Source organism: Apodemus sylvaticus, chromosome 5 (assembly GCF_947179515.1).
Source record: "Apodemus sylvaticus chromosome 5, mApoSyl1.1, whole genome shotgun sequence".
In the NCBI taxonomy this organism is placed as follows: domain Eukaryota; kingdom Metazoa; phylum Chordata; class Mammalia; order Rodentia; family Muridae; genus Apodemus; species Apodemus sylvaticus.
The window spans coordinates 58,008,778-58,029,586 of NC_067476.1; the positions used below are offsets into that span (position 1 = coordinate 58,008,778).

Below are 20,809 nucleotides of genomic sequence, written 5' to 3' on the forward strand. Positions count from 1 at the left end.
TATGATTATATGTATTTCTTATATCTATATATTTATGAATGCCCTTCCATTCACTCAATACATTCTTTCAAGAATTAATTTTTTAAGTATATGTAAAGTCTAATTATCTTTAAAGAAAACTATGTATGGACATGTAACAAAACTCAAGCCATACAGGATGTCCAGTGTTGTTGTTAATTTAAAAAAAACTTTTAAACAGTATCATACATATATACAATGTATTGTGATTGTATTCATCAGCTTCCCCCAACCCCAGTTAATCGCTTCTTCTACCTCTGACCAGTTTTCTTCATGGTTAAGGAACACAGTGCCTTTCTTTCTATCACTTGCCCAAAATGCAGTAGCAAAGACTGGTGCCAAGGAGACATGTAAGACACTGTGTAGAATCCTAGTGCAGTGTCAGAGCAGAGTACCCATGATGGTGAGGAAGAGAACCTCTATATGGGGAAGAATTTCAGGGAGCACTCGGGTCACGTGGACTCACTGTGAACAGACCAGGAAGGGTGGGCCTAGGCTGGTTGGACTCTTCTGCCCGTTCTAGGTTTAAGACAGCTGAACTCCAGGTGTGCTGTGGAAGAGGGAAAGGCAATGCATGTGCGACCCAATCAAGTCTGACTGCCCCTAGATGGCTTTGATGATTGTCATGTTGGCTGACCTGACAATTACCAGTGATAATAAAGCTAAGGTGGAATGCATTTTTGGAAGAGTACTTTAGAGCTAAAAATGTTTCATGATACTTTTTATTAAGAAAATGCAAGACTAACATTATAAATTCTCACATACATTATCTCATATGCAAAAGAGACCATATTAAGAGTATCTCTCATGTAAGAGATGAGAAGAAAAGTGAATTTATTCTTTATTTACTCATTTATTTTGAGGTAAAGTCTCAACATGTTAGATAGGCTAGTCTTGAGCGCCTGGGTTCAAATGATCCTCCTGCCTTAGCCTCCCAAGTTGCCAGGACTACAGGCTCAAACTGCTCAGCCCAGCCGGAATTTGAAAGACATAATCACCCTAGATTCAAAGGTGGATAGACTTTATTTCACTAGCTCACACAGTTAGCAGATTCCAGCCTAACACTGGTTATAATATTGCAATAATTTTTACTGTATGTAGACACAGAAATTATGTAACTAGAATACATTATCTATAGTTCAAATGACTGGTTATTGAAATTTATTCATTTTGTGGATACCACACAGATCCTCATACATGCTAGGCAAACTCTTTACCACTGAGGTAACTAGTTTCAAATATTTGATTCACACTAGGTTCACTGAGAGTATTCAAAATTAATATTGATATTTTCCCCAAGTTTCTTTGAAAATGCATTAATTGAGGTCAATAACAGAAGACTAGTGTTTTCCACTTGTTTTAATTTTTCACAGAAAATAATATGCAAAAACTATGCCTCATGTCACACTAAATAGACCAATAAAAATGGCAAGTCTCAATACAATCCTCCTTTTTTATTTTATTTCATTTTACTAGACTATCAACTAATCTGTGCAGGAACCTTGTGTTCTGGGTTTATCTTTTTGGTCTAGACTAGAAAGTCTTAGGGAAAAGAAATGTTAATTTCCTTTTCAATGGGTATGTAATATTAGAAATAAATGACAGAAATAATAGTGACTGTGGTTAGAAGACTTAATTAGAATACTCTGGTATAAAATTATTTGATGACTACAATCACTCTAATTTAAATACTCTTTGATCACGACAGAATGTAGCTCTTACTTCCACACAGTACCTTTTAATTACATACCTTTGATCACAATGGCTTTCAGGACAAAGGGTTCATACTACTTAATTGATATCATCTCCACTATTAGAGAAACATGATCTGAAGCTTAAAAAACTGATGATATGATGTCAATCTTGTGTTTGAAGATAGAAAGCATCCATTGATAATAACATTATCTGCTGGCCCAGACTTTATGGGAGAAAGTTTGGCAAAGTTACCAACAGTATAAAAATGAGCAGTCTCTAAGTCATCGGCACACAATTTATAGGGATTTATCTGAAGCAGGCAGATACTGATATCTTCACCATTGTCTAACTTTAATTGTAAGGATATATACAGCATAATTTATGACAGTAGGAAGCTATATGCCTAGTGTAGTATAAATGCCAAATAATGAAAATTTATTAGATTAAACATGATGTGTTCACAAAACAGGACATTTTGTAGTCATTAAAAATGACTCTGTCAGAAGCTGATGAGATGGCTCAGTCATTAAGAGTACTTACTGTTCAATCACAGGGAATGGACTCTGAATTCCAGCACCCAAATGGCTCACAAATACCTGTTACTTTAGCTTCAGGGATCCCTTACTGGCTTCTAACTTCCACAGGCACGTGCAGACATACATCCATAACATAGATATACACGCACACACACAAATAAAATATATAAATAAATACATAAATCCTACTGAGTAAGAATGTCTATGAGATACTATTTATCCAGACAAGCCAATAATACTGAAATCCTATCCTTAAAAAATCATTCTATTTTTTTTGTTTTGTTTTGTTTTGTTTTGTTTTTTTGTGACAGGGTTTCTCTGTGTAGCCCTGGCTGTCCTGGAACTCACTCTGTAGACCAGGCTGGCCTCGAACTCAGAAATTCACCTGCCTCTGCCTCCCAAGTGCTGGGATTAAAGGCATGCGCCACCACCACCCGGCAATCATTCTACTTTTTATGTGTGATGTTATCAAAGGTCATGTATGTATATGTGACAAGGTCACACAAGGAGTGCTAAGTCTCACCACCCTCTACATATGTCTTCAGAAAGTGTTTCAACACCCAGGAGTCTGTCTTTATTTCCAGGGTTCTACCTCTCTGCCTCGTTCCCTTTAGTGACTCTTCTTCCTCTATGCAGGGTTCAGATTGCATTTCAGAAGTTTCTTTCCTGCTTTACTTCCCTGACCCCAGCCCTCTGTTTTCATATGTGGCATTAGCATGATTGTCAGGGCCTATGTACAATTCCGAAGGCTTCTTCCAATTTTCCTTCTGTTCTTGGTATAAATATGAAGTAAACAGCCTTTATGTGTAAATCAGGTCTTTCTGAGCACCAACCCCTAGCTATGATATTTTCGTGTACTTTGTGTCCTGAAGCCTTCTGCTCCCTCCAAGGTTGTTTCTCTCTGATGAAGCTACTTACTGGCATGCAGACGAGAGATGGTCCAGGCCTATAGCATCTCCGGCAGTGACACCTTTGCTGTCATGGCTCAGAGTTTTCATTTTTCCTAAATCCAAAAGGTAGAAATTCTCCTAGACTAGGAAGGATTTTTAGTCCTTTCATCTCTTACTTTAAAGAAGTATTTTTATGTCCTAGGAAGTATATTTAGCACCCTAGATAGTTGCGACTAGTCCTGAGATAAGATCTCAGGTATGGGAGACAAGGGCCTTGAATACAGGAAGGGATCAGCAGGTGGAGAAGGGGCAGGTTATGCAGAATCCCGTTTTTTGTCTTTCATTTTATGAATGTCTTTTAATGACTTATAGACAAACACTTTATAAAATTAATTGTGGTACAGAGTACTTATCGAAGAATAGGAATTACTTCATCCAATTTTGGCTTTTTTAAAAGACTGCATTTCCCAAAGGCAAACACAGAATTCAGATAGGACACGTAACACTTGCAGGAGTTGTTAGAGTTTCATCTGCTATCACTTCCGTGTCTAGACTTTTGAAAAGGTTCACATGCTGGGCATGATGGCCCACGCCTTCAACCCCAGCCATTCAGTAGGCAGAGACAGGTGGATCTCTCTTGCAGTCAAGGCCAACCTGACCTACATCTTGAGATGCAGGACAACCAGTCCTACCCAGAATTATCTCAGTACTCTCCTGCAAAGGCACACAAACAACAGCCATGACAATCAACCCATGCTGCATTTTCTAGTAGATACTTTTAATGTTCACTTTCCCCCCCTAACTCGGACACATTGCCTTTTGTATCTGGAAAACAGGATTAAACCACACTAAGAAGATGAATTGGTTTTTGTTTTGTTTGTTTGTTTCTGATTTTCCTCGATTGCCCAATTTCATCATTGTTTAGTATCACTTTCTTATGACATTCCTTTCTTTTATTTTTATTTTAAAATAAATGTTATAGACTTAGGGATGACGGATCTCACAGTCATCCAACAACTGCAATAACGAGTGAGTATATCTAATCAGGCTTTCTGGTGGCAAGCCTTCGAACCTCCTGTGTACTACACGTGCACTCTGCTCTCCAGCCTCTCCAACAGCAGATGCAGCTCAAACCAGTGGCCCACCACTAAATGTGTGCTCTAAAGCATCTGTGTGCTCAAGATACATGCAACAACTACGATGCGCACAGAGCTTAGTTCATGAGTGGGCCTAGTTGTAGCACGGCCTTAATTTCACCTTGCTGAGGTCAACTGTAAGCTCTGTTCTGTGTTTAGCAGCAGACAGCATGGGATACTGTATCAAAAACAGAACAGAAGAGGCTTCATCACTCATGCTCACCTTCTGAGGCCGTGCCACTTTTAAAAGGTAAAATAAAATATTCATATGCTTCCGTTATGTGGTTAAAGAGAGAGGAGGGCATTTCCTGCTAAGGATATTAATCTGTGATGGCTCTTGGCCACACCTTCATACCAAGTCACTCATTCACAGTCTCATCTATCTCTACTTCACATGTCAACAAGGATGGCAGAAAGAAAAATGGTCATGGAAACAAGGCCTGTCGAATAACAATAGACCCAGGAGTGAGACAAATTGTCAATCTTAAATCAGGACTCATCAGCTCAAGTTGCCAGCTCACATTCTCTGACAGACGAAACAAAGACATTGGCGTGCTCATCTGGAGAATAACCTGTCCCCAGTAGAGATACCCAAAGATGTCAGGACACCTACCCTTCCAGAGAATTTAGTAAACATAAACGAATACTGGATACGAGTTTATTTTCTGAATTAAAATTTTAAGCACTTTGAGTGAAATAGCAATACTGAAAGTAATTTAACATCTTTTAAGATAATTCAAAGTGCTTAACTCATTTAATATAATTATCTCCTAACATTGTTATATAGTCTCTATTTTCCTACTAATCTTTAGAAAGGACAAAATATCCTTCCTCTTTACCGTAATTTCCCCCTTGTCTATATCTAATTGAAGAGCTTTCTATCAGGAAACTTGAAAAATGGATAATTACTGCTCTGGGGCCTTCTGTCAACTATGAACTTGGGAATTAGAGTCTCTGGCCTTGTTTAATGAAAAGTGGCTGAATTAAATTTTCTTCATCTAACAAGTATCACTTTTTTCCTTTTGGTAAAAAGTTTCTTTGAAAAGCTCTCTCTTAATAGCCATGGGCAAAGCCCATAATTCTACTACAGAAACAATGAGATCTATTTTCCAGATCATCAATCTTCATTCTCCAGACAGATACAATTGTTTGAAGAGTTGCAATTACATTATCCCTCGATGCTTCTTCAGCCACCACATTTGGTTGATTCCACAGTTAACAATTAAAAGGCCAAAGGAATTGAGGATTAATTTTTATCTCTAATAATAAAATGTTCACTGCACTGAATTTCTTGGTATCAGCATCATTGCCCTCCTAATTAAAAAGGGCCATCATTATAGAGTCTTGCAGAAGGAGACTTGAAAGCCAGCACCCAATCATGGATTGGAGACTGATTGTAGAAATAACAATCATCCAGAAAGTATGGCGAACATAAGATTTTACCTCAACATAAATATATTTCCAATACCCCGAAAAATAGTAGGTGCTCTGAGAATGGCAGCTCTCTTTCTTTTCCCCTTAAATGATGAGAGAAGGTCTCTCACTGAATCTAGAACTGTGTTAGTAACCATCTGAGTATCTTTTCTTGGAGGCCCACAGTACTGGGGTTACAGCCTCACACAGCTACGCCTAGATCTTCATGTGGGTTCCTCGTCCTTTTTCTTGTACAGTATATATTCTTACTTAATGAACTATCTCCCAGCTCACTTTTTTTTCCTTTTGAAGCAAACTGCATTTAGCAAAAATACAGGTCTGGAAGATTCCATGTTGCTAACACAATTCCCTGTATTTTTATTGTTAGCTGGCATCAAAGGCTAACATTGCCCCAAAGTGAGGAGCATGTGGAAGATCCCCACCTAATAGTCAGGGAAGAGCTTATGAGGTCACCTCTTTGCTCCTTTCAGATCTACATACTCTTTCATCTTTGTGATGGTTAATTTTGATCATGTTGACTGGATTGAGGAATGCCTATCAGATTAAAAGGGGCACTATGGGGATGGTTATGAGGTATCTCCAATGGCTGATCCACAAGGCCTCTTACCTCACTAAGAGCTTAATTCATTTATGGGTTCAGAAGTTAGATTGGCTTTTGGGAAGTAAGAACTGGAAGTTAAGACTGGTTGGAGGGCATAGGTTCTAGGTGGGAGACGTAGTCTTGGGAGCAGCATCCATCCTGACCCTTCCTATTAGGTCTCCATCCTGCCTATTAGCCACCCTGATGGGCTGTGTTCTTTGCTTCCTGACTATCACTGGGAGAACAGTTCCTGCTGCATATTTCCACTAATCATGGGTGCAGAATACAGAGCCAAATGACTGTGGATAGATGAGGCAAAAGGAATCTTCTCTTAAATTATTGTCCCAGGTACAGAGACGAAAGTAATGAATGCGGCTTTCCTTACTAGACACAAGGGTCACAAGAAACCTTTATATTATGGTTGGGAGAAAGAACAATCCTCAATTCATAACATCGTCCCTTTCCTTAATCTGAATGCCAGTCTCATTTTTCGGCCAGTTGTGTTCACGTTGGTGTCCCCTTTATAGTTCTATTGAGAACCAATATCTGCTATGTTTCCACGAGCATCCTGGGATGTGGATCTTTCAAAGCTGCACAGCATAGCTGACACGTGTTCTGCGTGCCATTCTTTGAGTAAGTAATGCTCCACACTGAGAGCTCCTCAGTAGATCCAGTTCCTGTGTCCTCTGTGAGTGTGTGATTCTGTTGCAGGAAATATTTAAAAATGAACTGGCATGTTCTCTCACTAGTGCTGGCAATCAACAGGCCACAGGGTTCCCGCCAGGTGACCTCACTTGGTGGTCCCTTTGTTAGCCATCTCTCCTTGCCCCTCAACCCCAGTTCATCTCATTACCATGCAATGCCTCACGCACCCCATGGTCAGCCATCTCAACACCTAATTACCAGGTAGAAACGAGCTTAATTACCCAATCAGATTTATGTATCAATAATATCACAAAATTTACAAGATGCCAATACAATAATTTCAGAGCCAATTGATAATGATAAACGCTTTAGCCCCATATTTCTAACCTTGTGAAATCATAGCTACTTGTGGCTGAAAAATGCTACTCAGGTACGTCAGCAGCCATCTTCCTTCTCCTCCTACCCTGAGACCCACCCTCTCGCCTCGACTCTTAGCTCTGCCTCCCTTTTCCCTGTCCAATCACAGGCCTCCCACTACCCTAATGTGATTGGATAGGGAAAATCTTGCAACATGATTCAGCTAAAGTGACACTATTAGGAGACTTGAGCCAGAATGTGGAGTGACATTGGCAACTGACTTGAGGAAAGGAAGACCGAAAAGTGTTGTACCAAGGAACAACATTTTTCTTACGTATTGGAGTCTCAAACCTGTGGAGTGAGGTTTTGGGACAGGCAGAAGGGCAAAGAACACGAAGGACTGTCTGATAAGATAGAACAATCTAAGACTCTCCTTTATCTTAATGCCACAGCTCCCCAGGTTGTCTTTTCATAAAATTGAGTAAAACAAACAAAAATGTCTAAGTACTTTAGAAAATCTCATTAGAAATTATCCAAGATATATATGCATATTAAAATTAAACATAATCTGCTAAAACTATGAGATTTCATCTAAAAATTAAAACACTGTTAGAAAAATATACCTTAACGTTTCCTAAAGCCAATGAATCTGTTTATATGAGCTATTTCACAACTTTCGTATGTCTGCCAATACTCTTGTGAGTACTCAAGCCAAGTCTGTGTCACGGTCATTTCAATTATCTGTAGGCTGGCTGAAATTAGAAGTCATTGTCCACAAATTCATCACAGTCATGATTCCTACCGATGCGGTACACTTTCCCTCCCTCTCAGTGGATGTAACTGGACATGATTAAGGGCTATCAAGGATTCCCATGGGTGCCTGAGTAGAAGCCAATCATGAAGGAATTGATTCAAACTATTAGCAGCTTGCCCAAGGGGCTGAGTATCACTACAGTTTCTTTAAAGTCATGCTAGTAACTATGATTGACACTTGAGCTGGAAACCGGTAAAGAAATAATGCTATCACCTGTATTCTGAATCCTGGTTGTCGTCGCCACTTGCTGTTTGTCATTCTCTTGATTCACACTCCAAACCCACGTCTCTCTATGTCAAAAGTACATGACCTTTGTGGCTGCATTTTAGCACCAGTGACTGACTAACTGGCATCCTTTAAGTTGAGTCTCAGTAAGTCCTGTCATGGTGAACCATTTTTTTGTACTGATGATGAACTTCGTTTTTTTTTTTAAAGATTTATTTATTTATTTATATTTTATTTTTATGAGCATTTAACCTGTATGCATGTGGTGTATCATGTGCCTGCACCGCCTTCAGAGTCAATGAGGGTGCCTGACCACCATGGAAGTGGAATGATAGATTTCAGTGAGCCAACATGTGGGTGCTAGGAGCAGAAGCCAGGTCCTCCACAGGAGCAGTGAATATTCTTAACGCTAACGCTTCATCCACTCTTTTAAAATGATGTTGTTTTAAGGTACATATGTGTATGTATGTCTGTAGGTAGGTTTGTGCCCCTGTGTGAGGTACTCACACGGCAAGAAGGCATTGGGTCTCCAGGGTCCCAGGCTATAGGCAGTTGTGGGCCTCTGCACATGGATGCTTAGAACAGAGCTCAGGACCTTCACAGAAGCAGCAAACACTCTTAACAGATAGACCATCTCTCTAGCCCCATTAATATTTCTTATAAGTAACGTTCCTGTAGAACTATCCATTTAATAAATAAGAAGTTAGTTATGTATTATGAATTTGTCTTCTTATAATAAGGTAGAGATCAGGGGAATATTGACAGTTCCCTAAAAACTGATGTGAATATGGAGGGTTCAAGTTACAGCTCTTATGTATGCCTGCTGTGTGGGCAATAAGATATGAAATCCACTTTGAACTTCAGTATACTTACACATAGAGAGGCAGGAAAAAGTACTTATGAGTCTAGCATAAAATATAAGGTGAGTTATGCATGGTAGTGCAAGAATTTTGAAAGTATCTGTTAAACTCCTGCAAAGATGACACTGTTTTACAAAGGGGATACAAACAATATAAGCTCTATATGACTCTATATAAGCTCTATATGACTCTATATAAGCTCTATGAGTCTATATAAGCTCTATATGACTCTATATAAGCTCTATATGACTCTATATAAGCTCTATATGACTCTATATAAGCTCTATATGACTCTATATAAGCTCTATATGACTATATAAGCTCTATATGACTCTATATAAGCTCTATATGACTCTATATAAGCTCTATGATTCTATATAAGCTCTATATGACTCTATATAAGCTCTATATGACTCTATATAAGCTCTATATGCCTTCCTTCATAGGGTGGGGCTTGCAGCACCTCTCCTACAGATATTACATGGACACCAGTAGGACTTTTTCATACCTACACCACTAAGAAGGGGTCTGCTTCTTTCAGTTCATTTTGTTACCCTTCTCTGCCCTCTTAGAGGGCTTTGTCACAAGGCGAGTTGCTTTTATAATATAGAAATAAAAGAATAAGAGAAGGTATAAAACCGAGAGAGATCTATGGGTTAAAGACAGAGAGGGTTAGGAAAAGACCAGAGACAGGAAGCCTCAGAAGTTTGGGAAATACACTTAGAAACTAAGGGAACAGAATTTCCTGAAATTGGTGTTGTGTTGTTTCACACATAGTTCTGACTCGTCCAGGAAAATCAAGTGAAAACCTTTATTAAAAAGGAAGAAAAACCTCTCACTGTCACAGGATGTTCTGTGAGTGCCCACGTAACTCTAAGGCTGGATCAATTATGCTTTCAAAGGTGGGCACTAAAGAACTTCTCTGTTCCTGGGACAAAAGTGCCACACTCCATATCTACCTCCTACATGTCTTTGAAAACTGCAATATATTGCCACTAACTTTTATTACCATGCTATACAATGCATCTCTTGACCATAATTCTATTTAACTGAAATTTCATATTATGTGACTCTCCTTTTCTGACCCAGCCATGGTGTTCTAAGATGCCTATATTGTCTCCGTGATAGATTTCCCCAATAGAAGCACCTTAAGGAAGAGTTTCTTTTAATTTACAGTTTAAAGCAACTGGCTGGGAAGCCACGGTGGAGGAGCCTGAAGCTGCATCTACAATCAAGGAGCAGAGAGCAATAAATGTTGTGTGTAACTTTTTTTTTTAATTCAGTGCAGGTTCCCAGCCCGGGAAATGGTGCTACCCGCAGTGGCTGGGTGTTCCATTTCAATTAACCTGATCAAGGTAACTCCCCCCTCCCCGCCTCCCCGCCCCATGTCTAGAGGCCCATCTCCAGGGGATTCTGGATGTCACCAAGTTGACTATTGAGATTAACACTCATGGAACCATGATAAATGTTCACATACCTGCCAATTAAAAACATGACTAAAATTGTCTGGATTCTGTCTTCTATCTTTTGTTCTACCAACCTGCAAATATATGTACACCATGAAGAGCATTTGCCTTCCATGTTCCCAGTTACCCTATACATGTTTTCAGCTCACCACAAGTCTCAGAAAGGAAAAAAAAAAAGCAAAATTTGAATTTTTGCTTGAATTGCCAAATGCCAATCACTGCACCAACTTCACCCAAATGGAAAAGAAAAAGACACATAGGCAGAGACAGTCTCCTACCATTTCAAAGATCCTGGAACCCCTGGGCTCTCACCATTCACATTCTTGTCCTCGTCTACTCTGACTCCTTCTTGACTGTGCAGTTAGGTAATGACACGTGTGCGTGACCTGAGCATGTGCAGGCTTTACTTCTAGTCACTATTCCACAAACACCGATGTGAAACTGCTGTTATTACAACATGCGTTATAATTAATCTCGAGAATTATATATGTACATTGTACACAAATACTTTGCCATTTTGCATAAAAGGTTTGCACATCTGTGAGCTTTGGTACTTCTGGGGATTCTGGAACCAAAAACCATATAGATACTAATGGTTGACTGTGTGTGAAGAAAATTCTTCCTGGGCTCCGGGGCATTAAACAGACTTCTGGGATCCAATCTCGTTGAGATTCTACATTACTGTACATATGCAGGATGACATGTTATATTTATGCTTCAAGGAATAATAAACTGAATATAAGTAATTTTTAAAAAGCCATTGGAAAGGGTCTGCTAACTTCTTAGGAGAATGATTGTTCAAAGAAACACCATACTCTAACATTGTTTGTATTATTTTGATTACATATTTTCATTGTTATTATATTATTTTATATTTATATTCTCTCTTCTCTACTCAGAGCCATGCCTGGAAGGCTAGTTCTGTGGAGTGAAACAGTGGGTCCCATCTTTTCTAGCATCTAATTGAGTCACTGTTGGTCCCCAACAAGATATTCTAATGGTATGGGGATGGGCCAAGTGTGTGCTTTGTTTGTTTTGCCCTGAACCTTAGATTAACATCTAGCTCATGGCAGAAATTTGGCTGTACACATTCTGAAAGACAGCAGCCCCTTACCTTCTGTGTTCTTGTCTTGTGGCTCCAGCCCTCAACATTTCCTAGTGACATCTCCCTATAGTCCCATGCTCCGGCAGAAGTGATTCCAGATGCTGCTGGTCTCTAGACCTCTGCACTCTCCCATTGGCTCCATTAACCCTGGGAATATCTCTGAAAATACTGCCTTTACTATGTTCCCATCAACTGTTCTACATACATCACCAACGACCTGTCCAGATGTTAACTCATTGGCCCTGGTAAGGTGGTAACAGCACCTTAAGAAAATGCAGATGGAGCCTTCCACCCTCATAAATAAGGCAGAAGAGGGATGGAAAACAGAGAATGGAGAGACGGCACTAATGACAAGGATTAGAAGTTGTTTAATATTTTCATGTGAGCTTGAGTTAGATTCATATTATATGATAAAACTGTAATTATTTTCATTTTCTTTAAAGATGAAAGTGCATGTATTTTTGGAATTCTATAATTCCAAGAAGTTGGTATGCAGTGGTATTGCAATACAGACTCGAGTTTAAATTCCATTTTCCTAACACTGTCAGCTCACTACTTACTTTTCTATACCTCAACTTCCTCATCTGGACAAGGAGAGACAAATGCCCTCATCTCTGGGCTCATTAGACTAAGCGTTATTCTGAGGGCAGCAGACTTGCTTACAGTGACCAACAGAAAGGTGGCCTTGCTGTCTCCTTACTTCACCAAATCCTCTCTTGTCACAGGTCTCACTTTCAAGAATGCTAACAAGAGCATCATTTTATCAAAGGTGGTTAAGTCTGGGAGAGCCCAATCAGCTCTCTCCCCTGATTTAAATCTGGATGAAGATGAGGGTGAGGCTGATGAAGCCACCTGTCCTCACCGTGACACCCGCCAGCGGGCTCCAGCAAGACTCCAGCAATCAGCACCTCTGTCATGTTTCCCTCCGGTGAAAAATGAGCTCTGAAGTGATTTTGCTTCGAAATATATTCCGAATCACATCAGTTTGTGCTACACACTACACTTTAAATTCTCAAATTATTAATCAGCTAAAGTCCTGAGAATTACTCTTCAAAATTCTAATGAGCTGGTGATGTACAACTGACAACATGCATAAAAATTCTACTTTCAACACCTTTGAACCATATTTGCCAGGGCAAACATTTCTGACACATTTGCTCCAGATGTGCTGTGCTGAGAGAAATAATGTCACCCTTCCTATGTGTTCCTATATTTACGAACAAGTATCGAAATGTCAGCTCTGTTCACTACTGCATGGAACACTCCTCAGGATTCTTAACTATCGCCCTCGTTCACTCGCTCAGTAACTATTTACTGTCAGTACCATGCACTGACGGCAATTTCCCAGAAACAACAACTAATATACCCAGGGGAGCTCATGCTGATGGGACCTGCATTCCAAACACAAGGGAAACACAAGTTCAAGAGGGCGTCTCATCTGTCTCTCCTTACTATAAAACTCTGAGATGTTTACACTTAAACTTAGGTAAATTAAGTGGGTGTCCGATTAAATGTGGGTTTCAAATCAACGACACACAATGTTTACATACCTGACTGCCAGTGCCTACTGATGTTAATTTTGTTCGTATGGAACTTCACTCTAACTGGGTACCCCACATTTGCTCTATCTCAAAGTGCTGAAGAGGTCAATACTGTGCTCCCTGACTTCTTAGTGATTGGACACAGAATTTGCTTCCCTCATGGAGGGCAAGAAGGAGGGCCCAGGAGGCAGTGTACGTGCGCCATGAGGCCCACCCTACCCAGGGATGCACCATTAGTTAGCAAGAGCTGGGGGCCTATATTTATGTTTGGTGATGCCCCACCCACAAGTTGTTCATGCTTCTCTAAGAAACCCTAATTAAATTCGCTGGCTCACCGAGTTACACTTGGGTGGAACCATTGCTTTGGTCTGTGGTTGATACTTTATCTGAGGTGAAGAGATGTTGCTCCAGCGCCATTCAAGAGAAGCTAACGTGATGATCCCACATCTCAGCAGCAGCTTGCTTCCCTGACTGTTTTCCTATGCATGGTTGCTACATCAATTTCTCTCCTGTGTTTCCTTCGAAAACTTGGTGCTGAAGTTGTAAAAATATAATGTTCCTTATCTATCTGTCTGAGCACTCTCAGTCCCCACAGAGAATGCTTTTCAGTGACAGGAAGTCTTCTCTGCATATGAAGGCTTGCCAGGGGTTTCAACAGCGTGCGCATATCTCCTGTGCCTTGTAAAGCTTTCTCCATATCCTTTTAGCATCTACAGGAGCAAGCATCTGTTTTCTCTGTGACAATCTCTACTTTTGGCTTCTGTACTCAGGGGGGTAAACCGAGTCCAGAAAACTGGTCCACATTGGCCTTGCCTACCAGAGATGGAACCGCAGCATCCAGTGCCGGGAGCCTGTTAGGTGGTGACTGTGTCAGCTTAGATTCTATCTGAGATCTATGCAGCCGGAGCCTGCCTCTGCAGCTCTGCTTTAGAGCATTTCTAGTCCAGTAGGATTTTTCTGTATTTTCTGATGATATTAGAAGTGCTCAGAGTAGTATATATTTATAAGAATGTCCCAGAAACTGTGTCTTCTAGCCTTGATGGGACCAAGCACTTCTGCAGGATAACATACATCCCCTTTGTGAACCAGGCTGGCTTCCATTTGTAATTCTCCTTCCACCCACCAACAAACTCCTTTCTGGAGTCCCTCCTGGATGCTGAAAGCATCAGTCAGCCAGGATGCGGAGTGACCAACCTCAGTGAGAAGGAAACAGAAGCAAGGTACTGTGTCTCAGTGTTAAGTGAGCAGTAAGGAAAGATGAATCATGCTCTTTAGCTCTCGCTGGATAGCTAGGACCAAATACACTGGCGTATCTCGAAAACACTGAGAATAATGCAATGATTAATTATTTCTAATACAGGGAGACTTAATGAATAATTTGAAAAGCACTTCATAATTTCAAAGTTCTCAGTGCTTGGTAATAAATGAAAGCAATCCAGATCTTCAATGGCTGCACTTCTTATATCCTGTTCTACTCCACAGAGTAGCTCCTGGAGCTGAGAAATGCAGAATATCTTTTAAAACTGTTTATAAAATAATTGCAGGTGCCAAAAGATTGACAGAAGCTACAAAGCTCTAACTGCCTGTCTGTGTAAACAGACATTTAGTCTGCACATCCCCGTGGGCCCAAGGACAAAGAACAACAAACGTGAGGAAAACAGGCTTTTGTCTGGCTGTAATATTAATCTGTGGATAGTAAGAGACAAAAGGACAGAAAAGAATTCTGTTCTACCTTGAATCCTTGACTCATGTATAATTCTTGAGTCATGACATTTTGCAAAGTCAAAAATAAAAACATCGTGCCTGTTTTCTTACAATAAGAGCAATATCATCACAAATATGTATGGCCACATCAAACATATCAAGACAGTAATTCAGAATGTAGTCACATTCAAATAGAGCAATTATCTATTTTAATGCTAGGTTCAAGAGTGGGAATTCAAATCAAGAGCCAATTAAATTACTTCTAAGAAATTGTGGTGGTTAGAATAAGAATGCACTCCGTAGTTTCATACTTTTGAATATTTAGTCACCAAGGAGTGACACTATTTGAAAAGATTAGAAGAATTGAGAGGTGTGGCCTTGTTGACGGAAGCATGTTTTTGACATTTTAAAAACCCATGGCATACCCTGAATCTCTCTATCTATGGATCCATAGACCCTCCGGGCACTGCTCTAGCACCTGCCTGCATACCACAATGCTCCCTACCATGATGGTAATGGACTAAACTTCTGAAACTGTTAAGTAAGCCCCCAAGTAAAGGCATTCTCCTATAAGATCTCCCATGGCCATTGTGTCTCTTCACTAGAACTGACACAGACAGGTAAGTGAGGAAACTTGACAGCTGTCAAATCATTAATCACATAATCAAACTCTCTCCATTCTTTGGCAAACCTCTTCAGTACTGGGATACAGTCTTCTATAAGAACCTAATAGCAGTCTCCTTTAATATTGTCTAAGACATCTCCACATGTTCTCTTCATGTATTTCTTATATCCATCAATTATCATTTGGTCAATCTCTATCATAATGACCATCTTTGGTTTCAGTTAGACAATTTCACATAATATGTCTCCATCACTGCCTCCCAGAATCAGTGCATCTTTGCCAGTGTAGTCTTCTTTACCATTGCCCATGATGGCCCAGGCACATGCCAAGTCACTCTCTGCCCAACTAACATCCCCACGGAGGATGAGAATATTCCCAAACTGCTTTGAGTATAGATTTTTGATGTTCTGATAGGGTGAATCTTCATCATACACCACTTCATCTATGCCACACTCAACCAGGCGCCCATTGGCAGTAGGCCAGTATCTGTCAATGGCTCCTCCTCAAACTATGGGTGGTAATCGCTTCACCCACCCAGTACTGTCTTGACTCTGTTCTTTCATTTATTCTTCTATTTTGTTCAAAAGGCTATCAGTTTCTTGTTTGCCTTGCACATCACTGTCATAACTCTGAATGTCCAGCAATGCCAATCCATGTAAGTGAATTCTCAAATTGGCAAAGGTGTCATTCCTGTTCATGAAAGTTGCTAAATATCCATGGTCCTGCCAGGAGTGCCCTGACTCTGTCATCCCCTACTCCTGAAAAAATGGACTGAACGCCTTTCAGAATGGCCTCACCATCAGCTTTGGCGCCCAAGCGTGAAGTCGAGCATGCTGTCTTGCTGCTGTCACAGTGGGGTGAGGCCCTGAGCCATGCATAGGGAGATCAAGGGACTACGCAGCATGTCAGGCAGCGGGCGGGGGCGCGGGCGGGGGGAGTGTGCTGTGCCAGGGGAGAACAGGAATAGGAGGTGGGTGGGGCAAGTGGCCCAGGGCACAGGGGCAGGGCCAACCCACCCCTTAGAGGAAGAAGCAGGGATGCCTCCGGCCCTGAACTTGAAGGGCTGGGTGTCCTGAAAACTTTTTCTTAAACATCAAATTACTTCTTAATTTGCATGTATTGTGTGTATGCATGTGTGGATGTTTGTGTGTGTGTGTGTGTGTGTGTGTGTGTGTGTGTATGTGTGTGTATGTGTGAGACTCACTCGTGAAGATCAGAAGAAAGACCTTCTAAAGGTCACCTTGGTCTTTCTCTACTTCGACTGTTATATTTAGGGGCTCCAACTTAGGTAGGATATCAACATTGACAGAAAGCACCTTTACCTACTAAGCCTTATTGATGGCTCCAAAGTCGTCGTCGTCATCATCATCATCATCATCATTATCCTCATCAAATTCTATACAGAACTTTATCACCCATCATTGTCAACCCACAGCTAAGATGACTTGTAGACAGTTAACTTACAGCTGTGTAGCTAGTTGTGATCAGATCCTATGTCCACCGCTAAACTTTATTCAAAAGAGTTAAACTGTTAGAGTAACTCAACCAACATCTTTGAAATTGATGATGAGACAACAGGTCTACAATTGCATTGGAAACAATCCTGAATAGTTCTCAGTTACATTGTACCACCCTCCCCCATTGTTTTTTGTTTTACCTTGGTTATATTTCACTGAAGCAACTGTATAGCCACGAGTCATTAATTCCATCAAGGTATGAAACTGAATTGTAACTATATATACTTGAATTTTTTTTTTAGTAGAAAATACAAAATTGCCATGAGCTGACAGGAAGTTGTCTGTTAAAACACATCCTGAGAACATTGATTTATAGACACACTGTTTCAGCAGCTGGAATTGAAGAAAATATTCTGGGAAGGGAAAAGATTGAATGTTGAATCCAGGAAGTTGTAAGCTTTTGATTGAAACCATCTGTGAGCTTTAGTTATCTTCCAACCCTCTGACTCATCCTTCTTCACAAACTTGGTGATGCTACTTTACTGTCTCATGACTATTGCTTTCTATCTGTGGCTAACTGGGTTGGCTAGTGGCAGTGGGATTTGATGTCCCTGAAATCACAAGTAAGAGTCATCAGATATTCATAGGTCACCGACTCTATCCCATTTACTGATCCTCTAATAAAGTACATTCAGTGCTATGTGAGAGTTAGTTGAAGATTAGCTACAAAAGTATCAAAATAACTAAAACTATGAAGATGTCATGAGAAAAAATAGGTGTAAATTGTCGTAATTTTGGATTTAGTGGAGAATTCATAGATATAACATCAAAGGAATCAACAACAAAAGGAAGGAGCAGAACTCCATCATAATTTAAAAATGTTTTGCTTTGAAGGGCACTATTAAGAAAATGAAGATAGACCACAGAATGGGAAGAATATTTTCAAATTCTATGTGATAAAGAATTTTGCCATTGGATTTGAAAAAATATTCTTTGTTTATTACAATTCCATAAATAAAAACCAAAGAGCTAATAAAGAATGGAAAAAAAGGGGAGCTGGAAAAGTATCTCTGAAATCATGAGGATTTGAATTGGAATCCCAGAAGCAATGGCTTTCCAGGCTTGGCTGCAAACACCTATAAACCCAGCACTCCTGACTAGCCACCTCAGCTGGGCCAGCAAACTTCCTGCTTGGTGAGAGGCCCTATGGCGATGCAATAAGGCAGAAAGTAACTGAGGATAACACCCAAAATTCTGCTTTTGGCCTTCACTTGTGCACACAAAAGGGCAAATTCAGTTGTGTGTACCCCATCCCCATCCCCACCTTCAACCCCCACTCCCACCTACACAACATACCACACACATACAGACATGGAGAAATTATTTGAATTAACTTCCTCAAGGCTGATAAACAAAAGTTCAAAAAGCATATGAAAAATTATGGACAGACACTACTGGCCATTTGGGTTGTAAAAATGAAAATCATAAAGAAGTGCTATTTCCTAGCCACTAAGGTGGGGAGTCGGTAATCTGATGACAATAAAAGATGCTGAGCTGAAGTAGGGGCCTCTTGCACCCCTAGACCAATGTAAAATGGTACCATCACTTTGAAAACAATGATTCATCTGTCAGTTAGTTATAGATTTACTCTGTAACTCAGGAATTTCACTGCTAATTACATACCCAATAGAAATTATAATATAAATAACACAAAAATTCATACAGGTCTGTTAATAGAAGCAATATTTGTACCAGCCCAAAGGTAGGATCAACAGCTTTCTCACAGGTAATGTGCCAATCAACAGACAGATGAACAGACAAAGGTGAGAAAAACCATAGAGTGGGATATTATTCAGCTAAAAAGAGAAAGAACTGTACAGGTATGTGCTACATCATGGGTAAGCTTTGAAAACACAATGTTAACAAATTCAAGAAATAAGTCACCCAAAAATTACATATTATATTATTCTATTAATTTGGCAGTCCAGAATACAGAACTCTGTAGGAAGCAGGCTATGTTAGAACAAGCCCAGGAGTCAACAGGACTGTGGTTCATGTGAGTGACAAGAGCATCCACAAGGGAGAAATCCTCAAGCTACATTCATTTTTAATCAACTATTCAATAAACATTGCTTTATAAAACTATACAAAGAAGCTGTTTTCTCATCAGCATACCATTTATGCACAAGCATTAATTTTTTAGCATGTTAGGGACAATTGGTTCCAGGCCTTGCTTCGTGTACTCAAATGCATGCTTGCACCAAGTCTCCAATGTGCATGGTATCTGCAAATAGCCTAGACACATCCTCCTACATCCTTTCAAGCCTTTCTCTGTTGTTTCTAACCCATATACAATATAAGTATTTGTCATCCTGTACTGCTTAGGGAATATGAGGGGAAAGCCATTCCGTATGTATTCACTGCTCATGACGTGTTTTCCTACAGATTTTGTTGATCCTTAATTGGTTGGATCTAGATATAGAATTCGCAGATGTGAAATTCACAGATGTGGAAAGCCAACAATACTAGCTAAAATCCAATAGAGCTGAACATCTATTTATGGATTTTAAAAAGTTAGAATGACTCTTCTTTTAAATTAAGATGTTCTCAGACATGGGGTCATCTATTTACCTTAAAGCAACTCTGTGAATAAGGAAAGGAAAACAGAAAATGGCAGTCAATCAATGGTGGCCATACGTGTATAGCACCCACAGAAGGACCAGGAAGAACCAGACCCCAACAGTGTCCACAATATCCATATTTCACCTAACTGTAAAATTTCGGTGCTCTCAAGACATCTCAGGATTGAGGAGCTTCTAATGATTGGTATTAAATGTCTTACTGCAGGGAGTCAGAGTCTATTTTTTCATGAACATGAATATGTGTATCATTTTCTCCTTATATAAGTGATCTTGTAGAACGAAACATACATTGGTACTACTTATAACATAGTTATAAGTATGTATGACTACAAGCTCAACCTTTTGGCTTCTGTGCAGTTCTACTAGAAATTACAAAATAAGATCCCTATTCTTATTATAATGTAGATTCTTTTTATAAGAATTTATATGGTCCTTTCTTTTCTTTGCAGATTGAAACAGTATTCATAAATCTGTGAATCAGACCTGAACTCTAAAAGGAATGGAATCATATTAAAAAACTATATAGTAATTAGATAAACATGAGGTATATGAAGATAGTTTTAGCAAAACCCCCAGAAAGGAGTGACAGTTTGTCAATAGAAAATGAGTTATTCTTCAGTAAAATGTGGCTAAGCAACAGGTACAGTAAAAAATAAATTAAAGCATGTCTGTCTTAAGGGTCTTAAGTTGAATTTTTAAAATAACTATCCTACAGACTGGAGATTCTTGAAGACCAATTATTATTTATCCAACTCTGACATCTTGCAAAAGCTCTTTAGCACCTGGGAGGACAGGAAAACTAACAGTGTCTCATAAATTCTAGGATCATTTATTCAAATCAAATAACCACTTTTACATCAAGGGTAACTACTACTTCATAAAAGAGGTGTGTAATCTATTACCTAGGAATGAATGTTACATATTTATAACTCTGGCTGGTAAATCTAGCCGTGCTGTTATTATGCCATTAAACTGGAACTATAGAGACTTGAAAAGAAGAGTGATCATAATAAAACCACTTTATTCCACACATAATACCTGAAATCCAATCTAATACAACTTCCAAATACCAGAAGCTT

General features: G+C 39.7%; 1 protein-coding gene and 1 pseudogene across 2 annotated transcripts in view; both read right to left on the bottom strand.

Annotated features, from left to right (window-relative positions):
- Positions 1–20,809, bottom strand: part of Znf385b (zinc finger protein 385B) — a 391,151-nt gene that overhangs the window by 219,119 nt on the left and 151,223 nt on the right. The window lies entirely within an intron of this gene.
- On the bottom strand, positions 15,574–16,444 carry LOC127686426 (spermine synthase-like; annotated as a pseudogene).